The following is a 23,285-nucleotide window of genomic DNA, read 5'->3' on the forward strand; positions in this document are numbered from 1 at the left end:
TGCCTGGTTCTTGTGGATATAAATTGAATAAATATATGACATTATTTTATCTTTACCTCTAGTATCATTTTTGAGCTTCCTACTTTTTTTGCCTCTAGGGATAGTGCCCATTTTTCTTGTAATAGTGTAAGTTGTTCCCAATTCTCATCATTCAATGTATCTTCAATAATATTATCCCAAATAGTGTGATAGGTCACCTTTAGGTTGGCTTGAGAAGCATGTTTTTTTCTAATGGTGTCTATCTCTTGCTAGACTCGGTCATGCGACCTCTCTCGCTCTTCGGCTCCTTTGTTCAATTCTTCGATTTCCTTCTTCTTGTTTTCTAATTCTTCATCCATGTTGGCTAATAGGGCCTCGACATGCTTACTTCGTCATTTACCGATAGATTTTCTATAGTTGTGGCTAAATATTCTGTTGTAGTTTGTGTGACGATGGTTTATCCTATACATTTAGCCCTTAGATCAACTACCTTTAATTTCAACAATAAGACCTGATCTTTCTATTGTTGTCGCTCTTGAGTGGTCGCATATAATTTATTTACTAGTTCTTCTTTCTTCTTCTCGATCTCCATCAACTCCATGATCTACACTCAGTATGCTTCCCCTTTTCCTTGTCTTTTCAAGAGCTTGATTATTTGTTATTTTCATCCAATGTCTTCTTGCACTCTTGGAAATGATGTTTATTAACAAACATTTTCATAATTACCTTTTCCAAAGCTTCAATTTTCAATATTCTTCCCTTGGTTGCCACTTTTTCTTTCTTTAGATTTTTCTCCGCTCTATTATAGTCTTTCCCATAATATCTTCAATGATGACTGAGCTTTCTAGGCTTCATTGTATATGACATCATTCAAAGCATTAGACAAACTATAGGTGTTAGAAAAGGTATTTGGGATAGATCAAAGGTGATCCAAGTGGCATCGTAGTCTTCATTAGAATGAACTTTTTTGCTCTTGGCCTTCAAAACTGCCGAATTTAGCTTGTCTCTCTTGTAATCCAATACACTGAGCAATCAAGTGTCCAACATATTTCCAATATTAGTGATTCAAAGGTATCTCTTCATTTCCTGTTTAGACATCTTTGATGTATTTACAAATTTTGCAATGAGGGTTGACAACTCCCTACCAGTCTAAACATCAGAGATGTCCATGGATTTTGAGGAAGTTAGGGTTGTGATGACGGTGCTGGATCCCCCAACATTCAGGGGATCACCCCAGTATGAAGTCCCAACTAGACCACACACCATTTGGTGTGGGAGTCCCATCCGGTATGATGGCCCGATTTCCATTATCTTAAGGATTTGCCTCAACTCTTGCTTGTTAGCACAGGAGAGTGGTCCGCTTTGTCTTCGAGAAGTGAGGTTCGCGTGCCTGGTGATTGCTAGTGTCACTTGTGTCAATGTTTCTTTCACTGTAGAGGGAAAGGGTGGGAGTGAGTCCCAAGTCGGTTGGGAGGAAGTCCCAACTCTGCTAGGAACACACAACACAATAGGACGTGCACATCTTTCGAAAGAACAGTCTACACGGATGCGACAATCACAACACACAAGGGAAGGTAACACGTACAACACTCAGCGGATGAGTCTACGCGAGTGAAATGGTTGTTATAGCAAGTTTTATGTGAAAGGTTTGTCTGATGTCCGGGGAGGTAACCAACACAATCGAGACAATGTTGACAACAAATACAACACATGTTCATTAACATATATGTATTACAACAAGTGAATGAGTTCGAGTGTTAAACACGGGTTAAAGCAACATGCATTACAAGTGTTCAAGATTAGTCTTACAACAGTTACAATACATGTGTGAAAAAGTGTTGGCCTGTTAGCAGGCTTCTGAATTAAGCAAAAGTTCCAAGACAGATCATTACACGATACATCACTAACCCCGTGGGCGAGGTGTTGGAGCCACTACTTACTCCTCAAACAAAAGATTACAGACTCTCAAGGCTATGTGGGAGGAGCTGAGGTGAAAAGTCCTTTGCATGTACAAATGAGGGGGTATTTATAGCCAAGGGTGAAACTGACCCTTATGGCTGTTCGACTACCCTCAAGACTGTTTGACTTCCATGACTTTTTGACTCTTCATACAACAAGTGGGTCTCTTAGACTTCCACGTTACATTACATTGGTTGACAGTATGGCCCACAATAGATATGTGGACAACATGACTCATGACAAGACTCGACATGACAGTGCTGGTACATTTGTGTTGTTGCTGGTGTGCATGTCGAGCTGCAGTGTTGCTGGTGATGGATGTCCTCATGGTGTGTCACAACATTACCTCTGCATGGCAACATGCACAGAGTATTCGATGGTCGTTGGGTTTCTTGATGTTGCATTCACACATTGCTCCTTGCTTGTGTGTTGGTAAGCTTGACAGGTTTGTCCGTTCGCGAAAGGTGCATGTTTGTTCGTCCGTCCGTCTGCGAACACATCTTTGCATGATCATCCGTTCAAGAGCACATCTCTTTGCATGCATCGTTTATTTGTCCGTTGGTGAACATGTCCTTCTGCATGTGCTACCTTTGTTCATCCCATCCATCGTCACACCATGTTTGTTTGTGTACCTGTATCTACAGTCACTCATGACGAGACGACATCAAATCCATAAACCTCCTAGTCTACCATGATGCATGATCATTTTGGATGCAGGTGACCGGGAGAGGAGACAAGGTTGCGAGGCGGGATGGAGGCTCTGGGCACTACTGATGAAAACTGTGTAACAGTCATTGGGTGATGGAGATGGGCAATCTGAGTCGACAGTGACTGTTTGCGAGGTCTGGTTTAGCTGGAGGACAAAACTACGCAATTTTTGGGAGGAACAATCTAGGTTGCGGGAAGGCTAGGCAGGTAAAATCTGTGCATTTTTTGAAACGAGCATGCAGTGAGAGCTTGGCAGAAAAAATTGCGCAATTCCTGAGGGGAACTGGCAGTCAACTACTGGGTTATTGGCAACAAAAACTACGCAATTCCTAGGGGGAATTGGCAGTCAACTGCCAGGAGCTTGGCATCAAAAACTCCATAATTCCTGGAGGGAACTGACAGTGAACTGCCAGGAGCTACTGGTGGGAAAAATTGCGCTGATGCTAGGAGGTTGGCATGCTGGTCACATCTACATAGTTTCTGAGCTGAGTGGACTCTGGGCAGTAGAGGTCTTTCTCATGAAAACTGCACAATTTTTTGGGTGAGCAGTCGGTCGACTGTTAGGAGGGCTAGCTAGAAAAACTGCACAATTTTTTGAGGGAGACAGGAATGGGCAATGGGTGTCTGTCCGACCCATCTATGCAATTTTCTCAATCAGCGGAGTGGGCAAGGTCTGCAGCGTCTGCGCAATTTTTTAGCGGACTCAGTTTTGGGGTGGTTGTCGAGTCAAACTCTCCGGTTGACCAGCATGAAGGTTGATTGATTTGCTTGCGGGCAACGCAACTTGAAATGGCTTTCTTGGCGCTCCTATGTTGTTCTGGGTAACAGTCGATCGATTCAATGGCGGGGTGATGGTCCGCTTGTCAGAGGGGAACCCAGTCGACATAACTTCAACAAAGTGACTAAGTGTGTGAATGAGCGAAAGATGCATACGTGATCTTGCAAACACACACTTACATGACTATACGACGAGATGACTCAAACCATCTAGACACACATGCTCAACATGACTAACCGACGGTGTAAGCGACATGCGCGACAATTGTGATTGATTGTTGGTCGACTGTGACGACTCTTGCGCGACAGTGTATGTGACTCTGTGTGTGAGTACGACAGATTTTTACATAGAGAACAAAAGAAGTACACACGAAGCAAAGGCTTTGAGTATGACTAGAACATGGTCGCAATCGTCACATTGACATCAACATGAAAAAGATTGGGTGAAATGATCAAACAAGGTGGGTGCGAAGACTTACATGAGCTCACGGAGTGAATCCGAGTGTGTGCATTCATCAAGTGAAACTCTCAAAGGAGGCTCTGAAATTGGGTGCAGGCCAAAATTTTGGGGGTGGTTGTAGCTGCTACAACACTTGGCGACACATTAGTAGAACTCCAGCTTCTCTTTTTTGGTTCATTGATAGCATAGGGCCTTGGTATTTCAGGGAGTATTGAATCGTTGTGTGGGTTACTTCGGCTTCCCCACTTACCCCATGGACATACATGGTTCACCTTTTGCCAACTTAGTCAACACAATCAAAAGTTCAGCTTGATCACAGTGTTTCAAATTCGGGAAGGGTGGTTTAGCTCACGAGTTGAAGATTTTCAGAGTATAAGTTTTCATCTCTGGTGTTGCTCCGCTACCAGTAGGCTTGGACAGTACCCCAGTGGAGTCACCTAGGAACACACGCATTGCTCCATTACCGGTGAGCCTGGTCAGTACCCCGGTGGAGTTGCATGCTTCACCTCTCTCCGTAGGAAGCCTTTCTCTTCTTTAACCTTTGTATTTTTCAAGAGGACTGTGCATATGCACTTATTTATTTTTGGGGCAGAAGAGGGATCTTGAACTATTGAGAGCAGAAGAGGTTGTTCCTTCAAAGAAGCATGTAATGCCTCTAACATAGGTTTGCTCATTTAGATTTTCCCCTTCTCCATTTCTACTAGTTGGATGAGCTTGAACACACCGAATAGAAAGCTGAGTGCTGGCATGAGGCTTCCCAGTGTGGGCATAGGTTCATGTTTGGACCAAAAATTCCCTCGTAGATGGTTCGTATTTTCCGTTAAGACTTCATCGGCCGAAGGTTGTAACCAAGCACAAAGAAGACGGACCCAAGACTGGCCAAGTGCTTCAGTGTCACAATTATCTTCAAATCTCAGCCACATACTCTATTCAAAAGCCAAAACATAGTAGTTGGCAGCACTTATTTCTGGAAACAAAAATAGTAAGGTATCAAGCAAACAAAACAAAAGTAAACAAAAATAGTAAGCATAACAAAGCAAATCAAATAAAGATAGTAAGCAAGGAAAACAAAATGAAAACAAGAAGCACCAAGAAAACTATGTACATGGCACAAGGCGCAGCCCGACCTACTGGAAATAATTCTTGAGATCTTGGCCATTGACAGGACAGTTGTCAACCCTCCCGTCAAGTGATGTAGACGATACCTGTGTGGGCCAAGCTTCTCCTGGACTGTGTACGAACCAATCCATAGGGACTGGAACTTCATATGTTTGCCTTTGTCTTCATGGGATTTATCCCATTTCAGATCTAAGTCACCAAAACCGAAGTTAGCTTTCCCTACAAACTTCTTATTGAACCATCTCTTGATACGGTTCTAGTGGAGTGTGATTTTTTCTTTCGCTTTCATCCTTCCTTCTTGAAGCTTATGGAGAGCATCCATCCTACGTTGGACTAGCAGACAAGGCTTGCCTTGGGATTCTTGGGAAAGCTGAAGTGCAGGCAAGTAGATATTGGGCAAAAGGATGGCTTATTTACCATAGACCAGGAAGTACGATGAGGTATTCAGAGAGGGTTTGGGTGTTACACGATCAATCCATAATGCATTCGTCAGGGCAGTATGCCAGTTGTGCAGCTTAGAGAAAACTTCTTTCTGATTATGCGGATGAGGTTTTTATTCTTGGATTCCGCGAGACCGTTTCCTTGCGGGAAATATTTAGACGAGTGTTTCAACACAATACCATTTTGTAATGCAAAATCATAAAGTTTCAAAGATGAAAAGTACGTTGCATTATCAAAAAAAAGTGATATCGGAATGCCAAAGCATGAGATGATGTTCTGTTGGAGGAAGCTGATGACCTCCTGGTCGTTCACTTGTTTGAGCATAACTTCTTTTGTCCACCACGTGAAGTAATCAGTTGTTGTTAGAATGTAGTGGTGTTTCTTTGACGAATGTGGGAAGATTTCCCCGATGATGTCCAGGCCCCACTGTTGGAATGGTTCGGTCACCGCAACAGGGTGTACTGGGGTTGCTGATCTTTGTGTCCTGCTGACACATCATTGATAGATCGGGCACTTGCGGGCATAAGCATGTGCATCCTTGAATAATGTGGGCCAATAGAAACTGACCTGCATAACTTTGTGCATAGTGGTGTTTACGCAAAATGATCCCGACAGGTCCATCATGAAGATCTTGTAGTACCTTCTCTGATTCATGTGCCTCCAGGCACCTGAGAAAAACTTCTTTACTGTGCTTCATGTAAAGCACTTTATGCACTGACTAATATGATAAGGCTTGAGGCGCAATGCCCTCTTCTATCTTATGTAAAAGTGAGAGGTACGGTGCCATGCTTAAGGTATTGGCGCACATCTGCGTACCAAGAGGTTTCGTCTTCAATTGGTGTTGCTCGCCTTATATCATACATCTCATTTTCCTGCTCCCTGCTGGTGATCTCTTCTTCATTCTCCGATGTGTATACTGCTTTAGTTGCAAGTATGTAGAGCCCATGTACTTTGATCGTGTGAAGTGGCTTGATTTCAAGATCATACTCTTGCAAGCCTATCATCTAGTTCGCACGTTGTTCACCCAGTTCTTGTTGAACAATCAATTTGCGGACTGCTGGGTGAGGGACGAAGACTATGCAGTGGTTCTTCAACAAGTAGGGCCTAAAGTGTTTCCCTACCTTGTAAACTGCATATGCTTGCTTGTCAACGGCGGGGTAGTTTAGTTCTGGTCCCTGCATGCTTGCGCTCATGAAGGAGATTGGGCGTTCATCTCTTCCTTCTAAGTGAGTAATGCAGCGAGCGAATTGTCGATGGCGAAGGTGTATAGCAGGAAATTCTTCTTGAAGTCTGGGCTATAGAGTGCAGGCGCTTCTGCAATAGCCTGCTTGATCTGGGTGAACGCATACTTTTCCTTGTTGCCCCAGCTGTAGATTGTATCTTTCTTGATCATGTCCTGCATGGGCTTGACTATCTGTGCATAATCTGAGATGAACTTCTAGAGGAAGTTTATCTTGCCCAAGAAAGACTGCATAGCTTTCTTGTTAGTTGGGTGAGGGATCTTTGTAATAGTCTGAACCCGGTCCAGATCCACCTTAATCCCACTTTTGTCAACAATGTGTCCGAGAAGAATCCCCTCAGACACTGCGAATACACTCTTTTTGGGATTCAAGGAAATCATGTATCTTCGGCGTCACTCACATATTTTCTTCAAATGGCATATGTCGTCCTAGCGTCTTCTTGAGAACACAATCACATCATCAAGGTATACCACTATGCTCTATCAAATGAGTCTGCGAAAAGCGATGTCCAGGGCGCACTCAAAGGTTGCGCCTACATTTACAAGCCAAAACGACATTCGTCTGTAAGCGAATGTACCCCACTTGGTACGGAAGGTAGTCTTTAGTCTGTCAGGTTCCACTACCAGAACATGATTGTATCCTAAAAAACCGTTGAGAAGGGAAAACATTTGTGCCCCAGATATTGTTTTCAAAATGTGGTCCATCAATGCCACGGGTAGTTGTCTTTGTCTGAGGCACGGTTCACGTTCCGAAAATCAACACACAAGTGGATTTCCCTGGACTTCTTGCACATAGGAACAAGGTCTGAAACCCACATGGAATGGCGAACTTTGTATATGATCTATGCATCCAACAACTTAGTGAGCTCTTTCTGTATGAGGGGTTCAAGTGACAGATTTACTTTTCTCAGCTTCTATTGATATGGATTGACCCCTTCTTTGATCGGAATGATGTGTTGGATGAACTGCGTGTCATAGGTTTTCAAATCATCATATGTCCACGCGAACACATATCGATATTGTTTGAACAAGCGGACATGGGCTTGCTGCTCTTGCTGTGTGCAACATGTACCAATATTGACGAACTTCGAATCTTGCTCTGTTCCCACGTTGATCAGTTCGTGCATCATGGTGGAACTATGGGTCTAGTTGTTCCTCGGCCCCTGAAAATGTTCTTGCAAGTCATAAAGCTTTTCCAATTTTGCCACACATTTTTTGATAAGGTGGCCTTTCCTGTTACTAGCTTCTACTTGCAGAGAGCGCTCGTGCTCATCATCATCAATCACTGCATTTTTGAAGATGTCAGCGCTGGTCATGAAATGCAATATCTGTTGATCATCATTAAACACTCGTAAATTAGTTATGTTATCTGGGATAGATGGTTTGTACACAATTTCAATAGTAAATCTATCCCTAATTGGTGACATTCGTGAAGCTGCATTTGCCAAAGCATTGGCAGCTGCATTAGGCGTACGTGGTACAACAATGATGTTAAATGATTGGAAGTTAGAGATTAGCCACCATACCTCTTGTTGATAACTTTTGAGATGCGGTGACAAACAACGAATGGTGTTACCTACCTATTATACCATTATCTCTGAAACACCTACCACTTTAAGCATGACCACGTTGAGGCTGATGGATTTCTGCAAGCCCAACACGAGTGCTTCATACTCAACAACGTTTTCATGCACTTGAACTCAAAGCGACTTGAAACTAGATACTTTCTGTTGTAAGGGTGGATCAAGACACACTCGGATCCTAAGCCATCTCGTGTCTTTGATCCGTCAAAGTACATGGTCCATAACTTGTCTATACACGGACTGCTTGACATGTTAGTACTACTGCTACTAATGTTGCTACTACTACTGCTACTATTGGTACAATGCACTGTACATGTTTCATTACCATCAGTTGGGCAAGGAAGGAGTCCCAACTGCGTGTCTAGTGGGGTTGGAGCTGGCCGTGCAGGACACCCCACTGTTGTTCCCAGGGGGCAGTTACCAAACATGAGTTATGCGAAGGCCAACGGTTCATTCTCGTCATTAAGGGGAGTGACATTGTGCTTCATATACCTCTCAAATAACACCTAGTGTGTAGCAAAATATCCGTCCATCTTGTTGGACCAGTCTCTGTTGAATAGTAGACCGTATGCTTCTGGTATGTCCACAACAACTATGTTGATGCATTGGTTGACTCGACCGTCATGAGATAGTCGGATGATCACATCTCGCATTTCACCAATGGTTGGTACCAATGTTTGATCAAGTTGGATGATTCACGTGGATGTCTCGCTCCATTGTGCATTGATCTTTTTTCACAATGGTGAGCGGCATGATGTTGGATGTCGCGCCATAATCAACCAAGTAGTTGTGAACATTGCAGTTAAACATTTCAAATGATAGTAGGAATGGAGGGCAACCTGAGTTTGCTTCTTCCATCCAGAGTGTGTTGAGCACAGTAGAAAGTGATCCGAGAGGTGTGCTTTCTCCCTTGCTGGTAGAGGCTGCGTTGTCCATTGTTGTCTATCCCAATGCGCGCAACAGGATGTCTCGCTGACTCTGGATCTTAGCTAACTCAAACAAACTGATGTTCACTCGAGTTTTCTTCATGTCATCTACAATGTTGTAGTCCAGAGGTGGTAGGCTCATCGAGGTGTCCGGGGTAGGACTGATGTTCGTGTTGTCCAATAGAGTGTTCTGCAGTTTACTGCTCATGGAGGTACTCTTGTCCATCGCTATCTTCCTAGACTTGTTTTGTGTTTTCTTCTTTGGGGTGGCTGGTGGATCAACCTTCCTCAACAACAGTCTCATCTTTTCTTGTGATTCCCCAAAGTGTAAGGGGAGCCCCTTTACTCCTAAGGTTGTAACAATCATTTTGATTTGGGGTTTGTTTCTCGGTGTTCACCTTCGACGCTTCTTGCGAGCACTAATACATGTTCACCACATGCCCAAGAATTGACGCTTCATCAGGTATAGCATCTTTGTCATTTTCTCTGTCTTCCCACTGCTCCTGCATGTTGTTTTCCGTGTCAAATGTGTGACTGCATATAAAGCTCGCAATTCGCTTCCAGTCTGAACAAGAGTTCTCGGGGTGATGTTCTTTGTGGAATGAACAAAACTCGGGATCCGCGCATTGTTTGATGTAGAACATAGAGATATATGTAGTTTTTGGAGTGCACCGGTTGCTGTTGATGAGCCGCTTCCCTATCTCTATCTGGGTGGATGGCTGCTTGCAGATGTGTCTATTTTCCATTGTTTAAGCTCAGACACTTTCGTTGTCAAGTTCTTGACGAGGCAAGTGAGGGTTTCAATATCATTTTCTTCCTTGTCTCTACCTTTGCTCACCATCGCTTGGGAACTTCTGCTCGCGTCTTTGGAATCATTTGTCGGTTCGTCATCCTCGATGACTCCGATCGCACGCAAGTTTTTCTCAATAGCAATAGCCTCTTCGCAGTTTTCCAAGAGTGTTGGTTTCACAACTCGCTTGACGAACTACTTAATGCTAGTCGAAAGTGCGAATGTGTAGTAATAAACAGTGATGGAGTCATGAGTTTTATTGTCCGCTGCAAATTTGTTCAATATGCGTGTAAACCTCTTATTGAAGTCTTTTACATTTTCTTTCCCCTCCATCTTCAGGCTTCCCAATTCTTTGAGTAACATAGTTGGGGTCTTGTCATCATTAAACTTTTCAAGGAACATGCATTTGAATGCACCATAGTTCTGTATGGAGTTTTGTGGAAGTCTATGATACCATGCAGCTGCATGACCGTTCAAGGTAAATGGAAACAATCTACATGCTACGTCATCAAGTCGTACCTTAAGGGTCTAAAGTTGCAGTTATAAGTTATCCAAATGATCTTCTACCTTCAACATGCTGTCAGGATTGAACTTGATGTTCATTCTCTCCGCTCGCTTCGGCATCTTGTGGAAAACACCCAGAAGAGCTAATGGTCCCTGAGTCATCCATTCCAAATTTTGGTCAGCCATCTCTTCCTCTTCGTCATCGTCCTCCTCTCTTTCAGAGTCTGACGGTTCTGACTCTGAGTCCGTTGGTTCGTCTCCGCCTCTGCTCCTTCGATTCCTTACCCTCTGCCTCCTGTACCGGAGTATGATCCTAAGGTTACAAGGGTGTCTCGTTCCCCTTGTCGAAAGACCAGAGGTTCCTCTCCGTCTTCAATACCTTATGCGAGACCTTCAAGTGTGGCAAGAACTACTTCTTCCACTAATGATACAACAACCCATGTGGGAGTGGCTTTTGGCTTCCTTGATGCGCATGGAAGATGTTGTATGCCTAGGATCAGTCCGACTACTTTCACGAATTGGCAGGTGATGGGATGGACGGAGCAAAGGTGATGATATGGAATTTCATGTTCAGTCCTAGGAGGTGAGAAGTAACCAACTGCAGAGTCACGCGTAGGTGAGAGGGAGTGCAAGTTACTGCCTTGACTAGATGGTTGAGGAATGCGTGTGAGAGAATGTTCAGGCATATACAACTAGTCGCCCTCTTTCTAGCGCCAGAAATGTTTACGGTGCTGGACCTGCCAACATTCAGGGGATCACCCTGGTATGAAGTCCCAATTAGACCTCACACCATTTGGTGTGGAGTCCCATCTGGTATGATGGCCCGATTGCCATTATCTTAAGGATTTTCCTCAACTCTTGCTTATCAGCACAGGATAATGGTCTGCTTTGTCTTCGAGAATGAGGTTCGTGTGCCTGGTGATTTCTAGTGTCACTTGTGCCAATGGTTCTTTCACTGCAGAGGGAAAGGATGGGAGTGAGTCCCAAGTCGGTTGGGAGGAAGCCCCAACTCTGCTAGGAACACACAACACAACAGGACGTGCACAGCTTCTGGAAGAACAATCCACACGGATGTGGCAGTCACAACACGCAAGGAAAGGTAACACGTACAACACTCAGCGAATAGTCTGCATGACTGCACGATTGTTATAGAAAGTTTTATGTGAAATGTTTGTCTGATGTCTTGGGAGGTAACCAACATGGGTGAGACAACACTGACAGCATATACAACACATTTTCATTAACATCTGTGTATTACAACAAGTGACTGAGTTCAAGTGTTAAACACGGGTTAAAGCAACATGCATTACAAGTGTTCAAGATTAGTCTTACAACATTTACAATACATGTGTGAAAACGTGTTGACCTGTTAGCAGGCTTCTGAATTAAGCGAAAATTCCAAGACACATCGTTACACCATACATCACTAACCCCGTGGGAGGGGTGTTGGAGCCACTACTTTCTCCTCAAACAAAAGATTACAGACTCTCAAGGCTATGTGGGAGGAGCTGAGGTGAAAAGTACTTTGCATGTACAAATGAGGGGGATTTATAGCCAAGGGTAAACTAACCCTTGTGGCTGTTTGACTACCCTCATGACTGTTTGACTTCCATGACTTTTTGACTCTTCATACAACAAGTGGGTCTCTTGGACTTCCACGTTACATTACATTGAATGACAATATGGCCCACAATAGAGATGTGGACAACTCGACTCATGACAGTGTTGGTACATTCGTGATGCTACTAGTGTGCATGTCGAGCTGCAGTGTTGCTGGTGATGGATGTCCTCATGGTGTGTCACAGCTTCACCTCTGCATGGCAACATGCACAGAGTCTTCGATGGTCATTGGGTCGCTTGATGTTGCATTCACACATTGCTCCTTGCTTGTATGTTGGTAAGCTTGATAGGTTCGTTTGTTCGCGAAAGGTGCATGTTTGCTCGTTCGTCCATCCGCGAACACATATTTTCATGATCATTTGTTCACGAGCACATCTCTTTTCATGCATCGTTTGTTTGTCCATTGGCAAACATGTCCTTCTGCATGTGCCCCCTTTATTCATCCCATCCGTCGTCGTGCCATGTTTCTTTTTGTACCTGTATCTGCAGTCACTCATGACGAGATGACATTAAATCCATAAACCTCCTAGTCTACCATGATGCATGATCATTTTGGATGGAGGTGACTGGGAGAGGAGACAAGGTTGCGAGGCAGGACGGAGGCTCCAGGAACTGCTGATGGAAACTGTGTAGCAATCACTGGGTGATAGAGATGGGCAATCCAGGTCGACAGTGACTTCTTGTGGGGTCTAGCTAAGCTGGAGGACAAAACTGCACAGTTTTTTGGAGGAACAGTCCGGGCAGCGGGAAGGTTGGGCAGGCAAAATCTATGGAATTTCCAGAATAAGTGGGTAGCGGGAGCTTGGCAGCAAAAACTGCACAATTCCTTAGGGGAACTGGGAGTCAGATGATGGGTCACTAACAACAAAAACTGCGCAATTCCTGAGGGGAACTGGCAGTCAACTGTAGGGAGTTTGGCAGCAAAAACTGTGCAATTCCTAAAGGGAACTGACAATTAGCTATCGAGAGTTTAGAAGCAAAAATTGCGCAATTCCTGGAGGGTTGCTGGCAGGAAAAACTATGTTGATGCTGGGAGGCTAGCCTGCTGGACACATCTGCATAGTTTCTGAGCTGAGCGGACTACTGGGCAGTAGAGGACTTACTCATGAAAATTGCACAATTTTTTGGGTGAGCAGCCGGTCGACTCTCGGGAGGGCTGGCTCAAAAAACTGCGCAATTTTATGAGGGATACAGGGACGGGCACTAGGTGTTTGCTCGCTTGTCTACACAATTTTCTCAGTTAGCGGAGTGGGCAAGGTCTGCAACCTCTACTCAATTTTTGAGGGGAGTCAGTCCTGGGGTGGCTATGCGGTCAAACTCTTGGTTGACCATCATGAAGGTTGATTTATTTGCTTGCGAGCATCACAACATGAAATGGCTTGCTTGGTTCTTTCGTGCTGTTCTGGGTGACAGTTGATCGATTCAATGGCAAGGTAATGGTCCGACTGTAAGAGGGGAATCTGATCGACATAACTTCAGCAAAGTGACTAAGTGTGTGAACGAGCGAAAGATGCATACGTGATCTTACAAACAAACACTTACATGACTAGACGACAAGAAGACTCAAACCATCCAGACACACATGCTCAACATCACTGACCGACAATGTAAGTGACAAGCGTGACACTTGCGATTGATCGTTGGTCGACTGTGATGACGCTTGCGCAACAGTGTATGTGACTCTGTGTGTGAGTGCGATAGATGTTTACATAGAGAACACAACAAGTACACATGAAGCGAAGACTTTGAGTATGACCAGAACATGGTCATAAGCATGACATTTACATCAACATGAAAAAGATTGGGTAAAATGATCAAGCAAGGTGAGTGCGAAGACTTACATGAGCTCACAGAGTGAACCCGAGTGTGTGCATTCATCAAGTGAAACTCTCAAAGGAGGCTCCGAAATTGGGTGCAGGCCAAAATTTTGCAGGGTGGTTGTAGTCGCTACAACACTTTGCGACACACTGGTAGAACTCCAGCTTCTCTGTTTTGGTTCATTGATAGCACAGGGCCTTGGTCTTTAAGGGAGTATTGAATCATTGTGCGGGTTACTTTGGCTTCCCCACTTACCCCATGGACATACATGGTTCACCTTTCGCTAACTCAGTCAACACAATCAAAAGTTCAACTTGATCACAACGTTTCGAATTCGGGAAGGGTATTTTAGCTCACGAGTTGAAGATTTTCAGAGTATAAGTTTTCATCTCCGGTGTTGCTCTACTACCAGCAGGCTTGGACAGTACCGCGATGAAGTCACGCATTTCTCCACTGCCAGCGAGCCTGGTCAATACCCCGGTGGAGTTGCATTTCGCCTCTCTGGCAGGAAGCCTTTCCCTTCTTTCGCCTTTATATTTTTCAAGAGGACTCTGCATAGGCACTTATTTATTTTTTGGGGGGAAGAGGGATCCCGACTTATTGAGAGCAGAAGAGGTGGTTCCTTCATAGAAGCCTGTAAGACCTCTGACATAGGTTTGTTCATTTAGATTTTCCCCTTCTCCATTTCTACTAGTTGGATGAGCTTGAACACACAGAGTAGAAAGCTGAGTGCAGACATGAGGCTTCCCAATGTGGGCACATGTTCATGGTTGGACCAAAGCTTCCCTTGCAGACAGCTCGTATTTTCCATCAAGACTTCATGAGCCGAAGGTTATAACCAAGCACAGAGAAGACGGACCCAAGATTGGCCAACCGCTGCAGTATCACAAGTATCTTCAAATCTCAGCCACATACTCTATTCAAAATCCAGAACGTAGTGGTTGGCAGCACTTATTTCCATAAACAAAAATAGTAAGGTATCAAGCAAACAAAACAAAGGTAAACAAAAATACTAAGCATAACAAAGCAAATAAAACAAATATAGTAAGCAAGGAAAACAAAATGAAAACAACAAGTAGCAAGGATGGCTTATTTACTATAGACCAGGAAGTACGGTGAGGTATTCAGAGAGGGTTTGGGTGTTACACGGTCAGCCCATAATGCATTCATCAAGGCGTTATGCTAGTTGCGCTGCTTAGAGAAAATGATCTTTTTTTTTTTTGCGGATGAGGTTTTTATTTGTGGACTCTGCTAGACTGTTTCATTGCAGGTAATAGTTATATGAGTGTTTCAACACAATACCATTTTGTAATGCAAAATCATAAAGTTTCAAAGATGAAAAGTACGTTGCATTATAAAAAAACAAGTGATACCGAAACGTTGAAGTGTGAGATGATGCTTTGCTGGAGGAAGCTGATGACCTCCTCGTCGTTCACTTGTTTGAGCGGAACTACTTTTGTCCACCACGTGAAGTAATCAGCTGTTGTTAGAATATAGCGGTGTTGCTTTGACAAATGTGGGAATATTTCCCCAATGATGTCCAGGCCCCACTGTTGGAATGGCTCGGTCACTACAACAGGGTGTAGTGGGGTTGTTGATCTTCGTGTCTTGTCGACGCATCCTTATAGACCAAGCACTTGCAGGCATAAGCATGCATCCTTGAATAATGTGGACCAGTAGAAACTGGCTCACATAAATTTGTGCGCAATGGTGTTTCCCGCAAAATGACCCCTGGCGAGTCCATCATGAAGATCTTGTAGTACCTTCTTTGATTCATGTGCCTCCAGGCACCTCAGCAAAACTTCATTACTTTGCTTCCTATAAAGCACTCCGTGCACCGATTGATATGCTAAGGATTTGAGGCGCAATGCCCTCCTCTATTTGATGGAAAAGTGAGAGGGTATGGTGCCATGCTCAAGGTACTGGGACACATCTGCGTACCAAGAGGTTCCGTCTTCAGTGGGTGCTGCTCGCCTTATATCATACATCTGAATTTCCTGCTCCCAGTCGATGAGCTCTTATTCATTCTTTGGTGTGTGTACTGCTTTAGTTGCAAGTCTGCAGAACCCATGTCCTTTGATCATATGAACTAGCTTGATTTCAAGATCATACTCTTGCAAATTTTCATCCAGTTTGCATGTCGTTCACCCAATTCTTGTTGTACAAGCAATGTGTGGACTACTGGGTGAGGGACGAAGACTATGCAGTGGTTCTTCAGCAAGTAGGGCCTGAAGTGTTTCACCACCTTGTAAATTGCATATTCTTGCTTGTCAACGACGGGGTAGTTGAGTTTTAGTCCCTGCATGCTTGCGCTCATGAAGGAGATTGGGTGTTCATCATTCATCTCGTCCTTCTGAGTGAGTACTGTAGCGAGCGAATTATCAGAGGCGAAGGTGTATAGCAGGAAATCCTTCTTGAAGTATGGGCTGTAGAGTGTAGGTGCTTCTGCAATAGCCTACTTGATCCGGGTGAATGCATACTTTTCCTTCTTTCCCCAGTTGTAGACTACATCTTTCTTGATCATGTCCTGTATGGGCTTGACTATCTGCGCATAATCCGAGATGAACTTCCAGAGGATGTTTATCTTGCCCAAGAATGACTGCATAACTTTCTTCTTAGCTGGGTGAGGGATTTGTGTAATAGTATGAACCCGGTTCGGATCCACCTTGATCGCACTTTTGGCAAAAATGTGTCTGAGAAGATTCCCCTCAGACACTACGAATGCACTTTTTTGGGGATTCAAGGAAATCCCGTATCTCTGACATCGCTCAAATATTTTCTTCAGATGGCGTATGTGGTCCTCACGTCTTCTTGAGAACACAGTCACATTGTCGAGGTATACCACTGCGCTGTGTCCAATGAGTCTTCGAAAAGTGATGTCCATGGCACGCTGAAAGGTTGTGCCTGCATTTACAAGCCCAAACGACATTCGTCTGTAAGCGAACGTACCCCACTTGGTATGAAAGGTTTCCTTTAGTCTGTTAGGTTCCACTACCAGAACCTGATTGTATCCTGAAAAACCATCGAGAAGGGAAAACTTTTGTGCCCCAGATACTATTTGCAGAATGTGGTCCATAGATGGCACGAGGTAGTTGTCTTTGTCCGAGGCGCGGTTCACGTTCCAGAAATCAACACACAAGTGGATTTTCATGGACTTCTTACATACTGGAACACGGTTTGTGGAATGACGAACTTTGTATATGTTTCGTGCATCCAATAGCTTAGTGATCTCTTTCTGTATGAGGGGTTCAAGTGACAGATGTACTTTTCTCAGCTTCTGCAAATATGGCTTAACCCCTTCTTTGATCAAAATGATGTGTTTAATGATCCGTGTGTCATAGGTTTTCAGATCGTCGTATGTCCACGCGAACACATCTCGATATTGTTTGAACAAGCGGACACATGCTTGCCGCTCTTGCTTTGTGCAACATGTACCAAGATTGACGAACTTCAGATCTTGTTCTGTTTCCAGGTTGATCAATTCGTGCATCATGGTGGAACTGTGAGTCTAGCTGTTTCTCGACCCCTGAAAATGTTCTTGCAAGTCATAAAGCTTTTCCAATGTTGCCACACCTTTTGTGATAAGGTGGCCTTTCCTGTTACCAACTTCTGCTTGTAGAGAGCGCTCATGCTCGTCATCATCTATCGCTGCATCTTTGAAGACGTCAACGTTGGCCATGAAATGCAGTATCTGTTGATCATCATTAAACATGCATAAATTAGTTATGTTATTCGAGATAGATGGTTTGTACAAATTTTCCATAATAAATCTACCCCTAATTGCTGACATTCATGAAGCTGTTTTTGCCAAAGCATTGGTAGCTACATTACGTGTACGTGGTATAACAATGATGTTAAATTCTTGGAAGTTAGAGATTAGCCGCCATACCTCTAGCTGATAACTTTTGAGATGCAGTGACAAACAATGAATGGTGTTACGTACTTGTCGTACCACTATCTCTGAATCACCTGCCACTTTGAGCACAACCATGTTGAGGCTAATGGCTTTCTGCAAGCCCAGCATGAGTGCTTCATACTCAACAACGTTGTTCGTGCTCTCAAACTCCAAGCGATTTGAAAGCAGATGCTTTCTGTTCTATGGGTCGATCAAGACACACCCGTCTCCTAAGTCGTCCTGTGTCTTCGATCTGTCAAAGTACATGGTCCACAACTTGTCTATACACATACCGCTTGACATGCTAGTACTACTGCTACTAATGGTTCTACTGCTACTATTGGTACAATGCACTGTACATGTTTCATTACCATCAATTGGGCAAGGAAGGAGTCCCAACTGCGTGTCTAGTGGGGTTGGAGTTGGTCATGCAGGATAATACCCCAATGTTGTTTCGAGGAGGCAGTTTCCAAACATGAGTTCTGCGAAGGCCAACGGTTCATTCTCCTCGTTAACGAGAGTGACATTGTGCTTCATATACCTCTCGGATAACACCTGGATTCGGTTGCATTTTCCCTTGTATGGAAGCAACATGTGTGACGAGTCTGTAGCAAAATATCCGTCCAGCTTGCTTGACCAGTCTCTGCTGAGTAGTAGACCGTCTGCTTCCGATATGTCCACGAAAACTATGTTGATGCATTGGTGGACTCGACCGTCATGAGATAGTTGGATGATCACGTCTCGCATTTCACCAATGGATAGTACTAATGTTCGATCAAGTTGGATGATTCATGCGAATGTATCGCTCCACTGTGCATTGATATTTTTCACAATGGAGAGCGGCATGACGTTGGCTGCCGCGCCAGAATCAACCAAGCAGTTGTGAACATTGCAGTTAAAAATTTCAAATGATAGCAGGAATGGAGGGCAATCTGAGTTTGCTTCTTCCATCCAGAATGTGTTGAGAAAAGTAGAAAGTGATCCGAGAGGTGTGCTTGCTACCTTACTGGTAGAGGTTGCATTGTCTATTGCTGTCTGTCCCAATGCATGCAATAAGATGTCTCGCTAACTCTGGATCTTAGCTAACTCGAACAATCTAATGTTCACTCGAGTTTTCTTCATGTCTTCTACAATGTTGTATTCCATAGGCGGTAGGATCAACGAGGTGTTCGGGGTAGCATTGATGTTCGTGTTGTCTGGTGGAGTGTTCTGCAGTTTAATTCTCATGGAGGTACTCTTGTCTGCCGCTGTCTTCCTGGACTTGTTCTATGTTTTCTGCTTTGGGGCAGCTGGTGGATCAGCCTTCCTCAACAACAGTCTCATCTTTTCTTGTGCTTCCCCAAGTGTAAGGGGAGCCCCTTTACTCCTAAGATTGTAACAATCATTTTGCTTTGGGGGTTGTTTCTCGTTTTTCACCTTCAACGCTGCTTGCGAGCACTGATACACGTTCACCACATGTCCAACACTTGATGCTTCATTAGGTGCAGCATCTTCGTCATTATCTATGTCTTCCGGTTGCTCCTGCATGTTGTTTTCCATATCAAATGTATGATTGCATATAGAGCTTGCGACTCACTTCCAGTCCGAACAAGATTTCTCGGGGTGATGTTCTTCATGGAATAAATAGAACTCGGGATCCGCGCACTGTTCGACGTGGAACACAAAGATCTGCGTAGTTTTTGGAGTGTATCGGTTGCTTCCTGATGAGCTGCTTCCCTATCTCTGTCTGAGTGGATGGTTGCTTGCAGATGTGTGTGTTTTCCGTTGTTTAAGCTCGGACACTTCCATTGTCAATTTCTTGACGAGGCGAGTGAGGGTTTCAATATCATTTGCTTCCTTGTCTCTACCTTTGCTTGCCATTGCTTGGGACCTTCTGTTCGCGTCTTTGGGGTATTTTTCCAATTCATCATCCTTAATGACTCCAATCGCGCGTAGGTATTTCTCAACAACAATAACCTCTTCACAGTTTTCCAAGAGTGTTGGTTTCGCAGCTCGCTTGACAAACTACACATTGTTGGTCAGCAATGCGGATGTGTAGTAATCAACAATGATGGAGTCATGAGGTCTGGTGTCTGCTGCAAATTTGTTCAATATGCATGTAAACCTCTAGTTGAAGTCTTTTACCTTTTCTTTCCCCTCCATCTTCAGGCTTCCCAATTCTTTGAGTAACATAGTTGGGGTCTTGTCATCAGAAAAAATTTCAAGGAACATGCGTTTGAATGCACCCTAGTTTTGTAGGGAGTTTGGTGGAAGGCTGTGATACCATGTAGTTGCGTGACCTTCCAAGGTACATGGAAACAATCTACATGCTACCTCGTCATGCTGGACCTCGAGGGTCTGTAGCTACAGGTAGAAATTATCCAAATGGTCTTTTGCCTTCACCGCACTGTCAGGGTTGAACTTGATGTTCATTCTCTCCGCTCACTTTGGCATCTCATGGAAAACACCCGAGAGAGCTAATGGTCCCTGAGTCATCCATTCCAAATTTTGGTTAGCCATCTCTTCTTCTTCTTCGTCCTCCTCCTCTCTTTCAGAGTCTAACGGTTCCAACTCTAAGTTTATTGGTTCGTGTCCACCTCTGCCTCCTCCGCTTCCTTCCCCTCTGCCTTCTGCATCTGAGTCTGATCCCAAGATCATAAGGGTGTCTCATTCCCCATGTTGGAAGACCAGAGGTTCCTCTCCATCTTCATTAGCTTCTGCCAGACCTTCAAGTGTGGCAAAAATTACTTCTTCCACTGATGATACAACAACCCCTGTGAGAGTGGATTTTGGCTTCCTTGATGCGTATGGAAGATGTTGTATGCCTGGGATCAGTCCGACTGCTTTCGCGAACTGGTGGGTGATGGGACGGATGGAGCAAAGGCGATGATATGGAATTTCGTGTTCAGTCCTAGGAGGTGAGAAGTAACCAACTACAGAGCCGCGCATAGGTGAGAGGGAGTACGAATTACTGCCTTGACCAGATGGTTGATCAATGAGTGTGAGAGAACGTTTATGCATATACAACTGGTTGCCCTCCTTCTAGCGCCATAAATGTTGACGGTGGTGGACCCATGAACATTCAGGGGATCACCCTGGTATGAAGTCCCAATTAGACCTCATACTGTTTGGTGTGTGAGTCCCATCCGATATTGTTACAGGGAAAAGTGTCTACACAGAACTGCTTATCCCACTAAGGTGTGGTAGCTACCTTAGAAACAAACAAAGTAAAGCTACTTTCATTTTTCCTTTACGAAATATAGATGGGAGAAGAACAAAGAAGACCAACCTCTATCTTGCGCTAATCTCCTAGTTCGATTCCTCTCTCTCTTGATAGCCTTTCGCTACTTGCTCCCTTGTACGTCCAGTTTCACAGAGTACCTGTAGGATCACAGTAGCATGACACTATACAAGAACATAGATCTATAATCATAAACAATATAGGATGAGATGTAAATTGACCATACAAATGTATAAAACATAAATGACACAAGAGTATGGAGGAAAACTTAAATAGCTTTTATTGATAAACAAGAAAAAGCCAAGGGAGTTACAACCATTTGTTCTGACCCAACATCATCCTCTCAGCAAGTAAACCCTTCTTCACCTCATACAAAGCTTAGATCACCCAACACTTATGATGTTGTCTCAAGAAACCAACAACAATTCCTTACAATATGCAAAATTCCAGCCTCTGGATCTCTGGGATGAGGGATCCATATATAGATATCTGGAAGGGAGATGAGTCAGCTTGTGATTTGATTAGTGTCTTCCCTCTGATAGTTCTTGCTTCCACTTGGAGATTGATGATCTCTTACTCATCCTTGGTTGAATTCAGAAAGGCAAGTGTCACAGGAGAAGTTTCTAGAAGATTCCATGCCTCTCCACCTCGCCGAATGACACTGCCATTTGTCACTTCTCGCCCATCGCACCCCATAAAAGGGCTTTTTGAAATGCAACGCACCCACACAATGTATTTAGGTGAGATGCAATGCACTTTGCCTATGGAGCAGCTGAAATGATCCTGTTTTGACCAGTTTTGAGCAGTTTTTCATGGAGAAATTCTGGGAGAAGCTGTAATCAGTTGACCTTGTTCCTTTAGGGGTTAGAACAACACTTTTAGGGACTTAGGAGCCCTTTGTTTATGGACATTTCATGCTTGGGGTTGCAGTGCCCAAAAATGTCTATAACAGTTGCCCCCTAAAGCATGAGGTCGTTAATCTTTTGATGTCGGGTGAAATGCTTTATTATGAGGATCCGAAGTTCTTTCAAGCTGAGAGGAGACCTGTAATAAGATACAATACAATACATTATCTTCATAATATTTTCATGATCTAGCTGAGGCGGGCATTCCCATGCTCAGCTTCATAAATTCATTTTCATGTACGTAGGATAGACAATCGTCTGAGTGTAGACTGATGATTCTGGTAGAGTCATCATCCCTTTGATTGGATGATTATCTGTGCAGCAATAATGTACATTTGATGTCTTTATTTCCCTGAATATATATCGTAGCCCGGATGGATGAAACTAAATCTGGGGTCTTCAATCTTGTTCGATCTTCACTCGAAGTACAAGTCTATCCATGTGAGAGATGTTCTGGAGTCGAAAATGGAAAGACATCGCCTGATTACCAACCAATGATGTAAGCTGTTAACAGGCGCGAGAGGAATCACCGATAATGATAATGACCCTCAAGGTACTGCAGTACAATTCACGTGGTGTGAATAAAGGACTTGGCGTCGAACACCACGCAAAATCTTTCGGTTGAAGGCCATTGATGTAAACCTGTCGCCGGAAGTGAGAAACTTGCCATTGAGGCATGCAAGCTTCAAAGTACTGAACGGGGTGTTCCTAGATCGACTTCTTGGATAATGAGCTGATGTCGACAAGAAGCGATTCGTCACAGGAGGGCCTTAATGAATCCCACATCAATGACACAGAACGGAGCAAATGATTTTAATGGAGGTGAAAACGATCTGATGACATAAGGTTCAGGGTGGCGGTCATGAAAGAATGGAGTGTAAATGTATTGTAGCGGGTGAGACACAGGTGAATTCTCTGAATGACTTCTCTTGAACATATCAGCGACATTGACGTGATGGATTGGTAGCATTAACCCCAAATGTGGATGGTGTGATGGGACCATGGTGATGTGACCGGTGAACGAAACAACCCAACCCGACTTGGATGCAGAGTGAAAGTGTCATGTTCAAGAGCGACTTGCTACCAACAAAGTTTCTTCAAGTTTTCTTCCCAATTTTTCCCCAGTCATTGCTGACCAGTACCTTTTTATTTTTGTCAAGCTTGAGGAGGATAACATATGATTGTTCTATAATTTTCCCTTCGGGCAAACCCATCGCTATGTTTTAACGAGCCTAACGATAGTGAAACTCGTTCTTGTCTGCTATGGACAAGTTTGTCGCTATTAAGTTTTAACGAGTTTAATGACAAAGATAACTCGGTCCTTTTCAATTTTAGAAAGTC

This window comes from Pinus tabuliformis, chromosome 8 (genome assembly GCF_031772625.1).
Source record: "Pinus tabuliformis cultivar Carrire ecotype Pingquan chromosome 8, CPIR1, whole genome shotgun sequence".
NCBI classification, from domain to species: domain Eukaryota; kingdom Viridiplantae; phylum Streptophyta; class Pinopsida; order Pinales; family Pinaceae; genus Pinus; species Pinus tabuliformis.